The following is a 6,224-nucleotide window of genomic DNA, read 5'->3' as shown; positions in this document are numbered from 1 at the left end:
GCGATAAAAACATAAATACCAAGCGAAGAAAGATTTGTAAGATGACTTTTCAGCGTTCAGGTGATCTAGGCTTTAAAACTACCTTTTCTTATAAATGAAATAGCTTTAATTATGTTGGTAATTTTTCAGAAGAATAACAAAAAGTTTTGGGAATGTGTTAAGGAGTATTTTACAGATCTGCTACAAAAGAATTGAGAAAAATATGAAGCTAAGTCCTGTTTCATATCGTATAGAATAAGTCAAATTATCAAGTGTTAATTCTTTGGTCCCAGCAGAGAAGTGACAAAAGGTGAACCAGACTCTGCAATTGCTGTGGGAAGGAGAATATAGAGGAGCAAGGAAGGGCCTCGCCTCATGCACAATATCAGTACAGGTATTGGACCTGTTTTCCAGAATGCTCGGGACCTGGGGTTTTCCGGATAAGGGGTCTTTCTGTAATTTGGATCTCCATACCTTAAGTCTACTAAAAAAATCATTCAAACATTAAATAAACCCAATAGGACTGTTCTGCCCCCAATAAGGATTAATTATATCTTAGTTGGGATCAAGTATACGGTACTGTTTTATTATTACAGAGAAAAGGGAAAGGAGTTATTTGTTTATAATGGAGTCTATGGGAGATGGCCTTTCCGTAATTCGTAACTTTCTGGATAACGGTTTCTGGATAAGGGATACCACACCTGTAAACATTCTGTACTGGAAAAGTTCCAGCGCACCTTGACTTAGATTGGTTGTTCAAAAGAGAAAGAAATGTGGCAAAACAGTCTATGCATCAGCCATTGATATGAAGTTTTATAGAATTTTAAATTATAGTGTAATTTTCGTGCTATGGGTAACAGTCCATAGGGCTCATTTACGTCTACTAACACAGTTGCACTTTTTCCACATTTTCCCCACAGTGCATTAAAGTGGACCTGTCACCCAGACATAAAAAGCTGTAGAATAAAAGTCCTTTTCAAATTAAACATGAAACCAAAATTCATTTTTATATTAACACATCCAAACCCATTATAAAGGCATTTAAAAATCACAGCTGTCAATCATATATTGCTTGCCCCGCCTCTATGCCTTAGGCATAGAGGCGGGGCAGGCAATAACTTTAGCTTTCCATTCAGCACTTCCTAGATGTCACTGCACATCTCACTTTTCCCCTCCCTCCTCTTCATCTAATTGTGTAGCCAGTGCATGGGCATGTGCATCAGGCCCCCCATTCTGGCACATAAACAAGATTTCCTTAATAACAGTGTCCACAAAATGGTGCCTGCCTGCTTGCTTTGATTGAGTAATTCCAAGACGGAAGGAAACAAGATTTATATTATCCAGAAAGTTTAGAATTACGGGAAGGCCATCTCTCATGAAGTCTATTATAATCAAACAATTAAAATGTTTAAAAATAATTTCCTTTTTTTCTGTAATAATAAGAGACCACCTTGTACTTGATCACAATTAAGATTAATTAATCCCAATACCTTTATTTAATGTTTACATTTTTGGGGTTGTTCACCTTTGAGTTAACTTTTAGTATGATGTAGAGAGTAATATTCTGAGACAATTTGCAATTGGTCTTCGTTTTTTATTATTTATAGTTATTTTAATTATTGCAGTTGATTATTTCCGTTTGTTAGCAGCTCTTTAGTTTGGAGTTTCAACAGCTATCTGGTTGCTAGGGTCCAAATTACCTTAGCAGCTAGGGAGTGGTTTGAATGAGAGACTGGTATGTCAATAGGAGAGGGCCTGAATAGAAAAATAAGTAATAAAAAGTGACAATAACAATAAAATTGTAGCCTCACAAACTAATAGTTTTTGGCTGTTAGGGTCAGTGACCCCCATTTTAAAGTTGGAAAGAGTCACAAGAAGAAAGCAAATAATTAAAAAACTATTAAAAATAAATATTGAAGACCTATTGAAAAATTGCTTAGAACTGGTCATTCTATAACATAAAAGTTATAAATAGGTATGGTCATCCAAATTACAGAAAACCCCAGGTCCTGGGTATTGTGAAAAATAGGTCCCATTTCTGTAAACAGTGCATAATAAATATTATACCATATTATTATTATTGTTATTACTAACAAGACACAGCTGCTAACGTTAGCAGGCAGCCAAAAATTACACTTATATAAGTGCATTGTGCTTATAATCTAAAATACGTACCAGTTTCCACAATTCCTAATTTAAAGATAACAATAGCAGGCAGCCAAAAAAGATGGCAGGCACCAGGAGAGGGTTGTAGCATTTTTGCAAGTACCCTTGTTGTGTGGTGCAATGTGCTGCAGGGACACTGAGGGGCTTTCTAATGTATTTCAGATTCCCTTTTTTGACTTTTTGCTCTCTCACCCAGAATGGGCCTTCGCTAAGTGGAAGAGGAAGGCGAGGGTGTTGTGCAACTACACCTCTTTTGCTGCTATGCAGAAATATAAAAACAGAGGGCGCCAGAGGTTCTTGCAAACAACAAAATAACAAGTGTTTATTGAACATCCACAAGGTTTACTCACAATACAGCTTCTCAGAGGCCAGTGGTAGAGGCAAAATCACATGCAGAGCGTAATACAGACTTATATTCCACTCCGGGAAGATTTGGCAGGAATCTCACTTTACCTCTGCGACACACCCCATAGTGGATCCCTCAGGGAATTCTCTATCCTGAGTCCCTATTCACTTGGATCCCTACATTACAGGCAATATGGCCTGGGAGAGATACCTACAAAACTGCCTCTCCTATGTATGAGCTCAGAACTGCTCTTTCTAGCTCAACCCTAACTGCCTTACACTCCTAGAGAGTACTATAAACGGAGCTACACCTGCCAGTATCTAATGCCTCATTCACGGGGCCCTGTTCCCTGACTTCAACTGGGCCTGTGCCCGGTGCCCCAGGCTCACAGCACACATCCACATTGTTTCTCAGGTGGAAGCAAAGAGGAAGTGCCACTCCTTTCCCAGCACTATACCAAAGTGAGACAGGATGTGGTCACCTTACCTGCTAGCCAATAGCACACATATGTTAATGAACTTAGATACATTCCCTTCTGCCCAGCAACTAAGGAAACTGAACCTGTAGGGATTTAAAGCCATAGTGGCCATTTAACCCAGTGGGTTAAATTACATTAGCTTAGCAAACCTGGATTTTACTATAGTTTAATGTATGTGTTTAACAAGAATGTTCTTTACCATAAATAGGCTAAATATACCCAGAATAACTACAGTATATCATTAAGATTTACTTGTTCCATTACTTACACCTCATCACCCTCAATAGTATGCAAATTATTTCAAGAGGTGAAAATGTTTGCATGTGAATGTAGTATTATTTCTCATTCTATTTGCTGCGTAACATAAACAGACACCCGGTCTGTATCTAAGCAATTGTCAGCACAATAAGAGTTTCGTAATTCCTGCCTCTCTCACCCAACGAAATGCAGATCATTCACCGGCTGCTAGTTATCATGGCTATTTACACACATCCAAACAAGCAACCAATCCTGCCGGCTTTCGCTGTGTGGTCTTTCAGGAACGTTGTTATCAGCTTTCTGTTTATTATTGTGTTCTGTTTAAAGGGAATTTGCCAAGTGATCCCTGGACTCCAATCTTTAGGCCTGTTGTCAGGACAAATTAATTTCTGTGGAAACCCCACTGTGCATCCGATACCATCTCAGAAATGTAGGATTAATGGAGTCTCCGTACAGCATGTTTTATATTGAAGGCGCTGGGGGAAGGGAACTGATATTGAGAAGAAACCATAAAGAAACCCTAGTTACGGTTATGCAAACTCCTAATGCACATAATTAATACAACAAAGAAAATTATCTCTGGTTTTCTGTAAACATAGAAATCATTTTATTCTTGTCAGTGCAAACATTGCTCATTAAAATATGGTTGCAAATAAGGTTGAAAATCTCTTCGTCAAAAAGTGGAGCAGTCCAAAAGGGTTCATTTGTATGTCACATGATCCATATAGAGTTTGTAATGCAGATTGTGGTAATTTATAAACCTGACATGGAGACAAATCTAAAATATTTGTAAGCATCATTTTCTGTAGCATTTAGGGACCATTATATTCACATTTTTAATAACTCTAGATATCTACAGGCATTTATAATTGTGTTTGTTGTGTGTGGAGTATTATGTTCCAGCTCAGGGCAACTCAAGTGTTAATATTCCTGTGGGACTGTACCCGTTGGAGCAGTGGCGTAGCGAGGGGGGTGCCGAGGGGGCCATGGCCCCGGGCGGCGTATCAGAAGGGGCGGCGGCGGCTCCTTCTCTCTTACAGGCAACAGGCGCTTTTATAAGGTTGCGCCCGTGCGTATGACGTCACACGTCAGCGACGAGGCGCAACCTTATAGAAGCGCCTGTTGCCTGTAAGAGAGAAGGAGCCGCCGCCGATGGTCTGTTGGGGGTATGTACTATGGGGGAAATTGGGGGCACTGTGTGGGGGCTACTGTCTATGGGGAAATTGGGGCACTTTCCATGGGGGGGCCAGGTCTTTGTGGGGTATTGTGTATGGGGGCACTTCCTATTGGGGGCACTGTGTATGGGGCAATTGGGGCTCTGTGTATGAGGGCACTTTCTATTGGGGGGCAAGGTCTTTGGGGGGTATTGTCTATGGGGACACTGTGTATGGGGCAATTGGGGCACTGTGTATGGGGGCACTTCCTATTGGGGGCACTTTGTATGGGGCAATGGGGGCACTGTTTATGGGGGCACTGTGTATGGGGGCACTTTCTATTGGGGGAACTGTGTATGGGGCAATTGGGGCACTGTGTATGGGGGAACTTTCTGTGGGGGGGCAAGGTCTTTGGGGGGTACTGTCTATGGGGACACTGTGTATGGGGCAATTGGGGCACTGTGTATGGGGGCACTTCCTATTGGGGGCACTTTGTATGGGGCAATTGGGGGCACTGTTTATGGGGGCACTGTGTATGGGGGCACTTTCTATTGGGGGAACTGTGTATGGGGCAATTGGGGCACTGTGTATGGGGGAACTTTCTGTGGGGGGGCAAGGTCTTTGGGGGGTACTGTCTATGGGGGAACTGTGTATGGGGAAATTGGGGTACTGTGTATGGGGGCACTTCCTATTGGGGGCACTGTCTAAGGGCAATTGGGGGCACTGTGTGGAGGGGGCTGTCTATGGGGACACTGTGTATGGGGCAATTGGAGGCACTGTCTATGGGGAAATTGGGGCACTTTCTATGGGCAATTGGAGGCAATGTGTGTGGGGGGCACTGTGTATGGGACAATTGGGGGCACTGTGTATGGGGGTACTGTCTATGGGGCAGTTGTATGGGGGGACCGTGGCCAGAATAGCGTTAGGGGGGCCTGGCCAGCATAGTGTTAGGGGGCACTGTGGTAGGGTGACCCTAATACTTTTTATGTCTGTGTGATGGGAGGGGCCCCGTGATTTCTGATGGCGGCCCTGCCACCATGGGCAGCCACGGACGCACAGCTGAATCCACTTTTGACAATTATGACATGCGCACCGCATTTCAAATTCAATCAAAAAAAAAAAAAAAATTTAATGCTGCTTTTTTTATTTTGTCTATTTTTTTTAAGAATAACTAAATAGAGGGGCGGCAAATTTCCGGTCGGCCCCAGGCGACGAAAGCCCACGCTACGCCACTGCGTTAGAGCAGACAACCACAGTCAATGCAGAAAAAACTTGGCCTTGACAATGTTTTTCTGCATTGAGCATTGATGTCCATTCCCACCAAAATCAGATCAGGTTATTATCCGATAAAGGGAATCTCTGCCCTGGTAAAACACAACAGAGACTTCCTTTATTCTGGCCCTTACTGGCAATCTGTGGATTCTGGCAAATGCCAGGGGGCCGCTGTTATATGGCATAGACAGTCACCATTTAGTGGGCAGGTGGGGCTGTTTGGGCCTTTGTCTACTTGAAATGCCAGAGCCTATTTTGAATCCCAGTCCAGGCCTACTTTTATCTTTGCATAATGTGTGCAATCTCCATGTACATCTTTCATGCAATAAAATTTGCTCCAAATTTGCCTTTGTAAATAAGTTCCAATATATAACAATGTTGCACCAAGATCATTTGATACAAATGATACATCCGTTAAGGCAGCTGGTCGATATTTGAACTGTTCGGTCTGTGGGCCAGACAGACATTATACAATCGGCCATTAACATACAGAATTACATTTTCCTGCATGTCAAATCAATTAAACAACCAATAGCTATAGAACCAAAATATCATCCGGGATTGTTGCCCC

This window comes from Xenopus tropicalis, chromosome 8, assembly GCF_000004195.4.
Source record: "Xenopus tropicalis strain Nigerian chromosome 8, UCB_Xtro_10.0, whole genome shotgun sequence".
In the NCBI taxonomy this organism is placed as follows: domain Eukaryota; kingdom Metazoa; phylum Chordata; class Amphibia; order Anura; family Pipidae; genus Xenopus; species Xenopus tropicalis.
Note: the sequence above shows the minus strand (reverse complement) of the source record.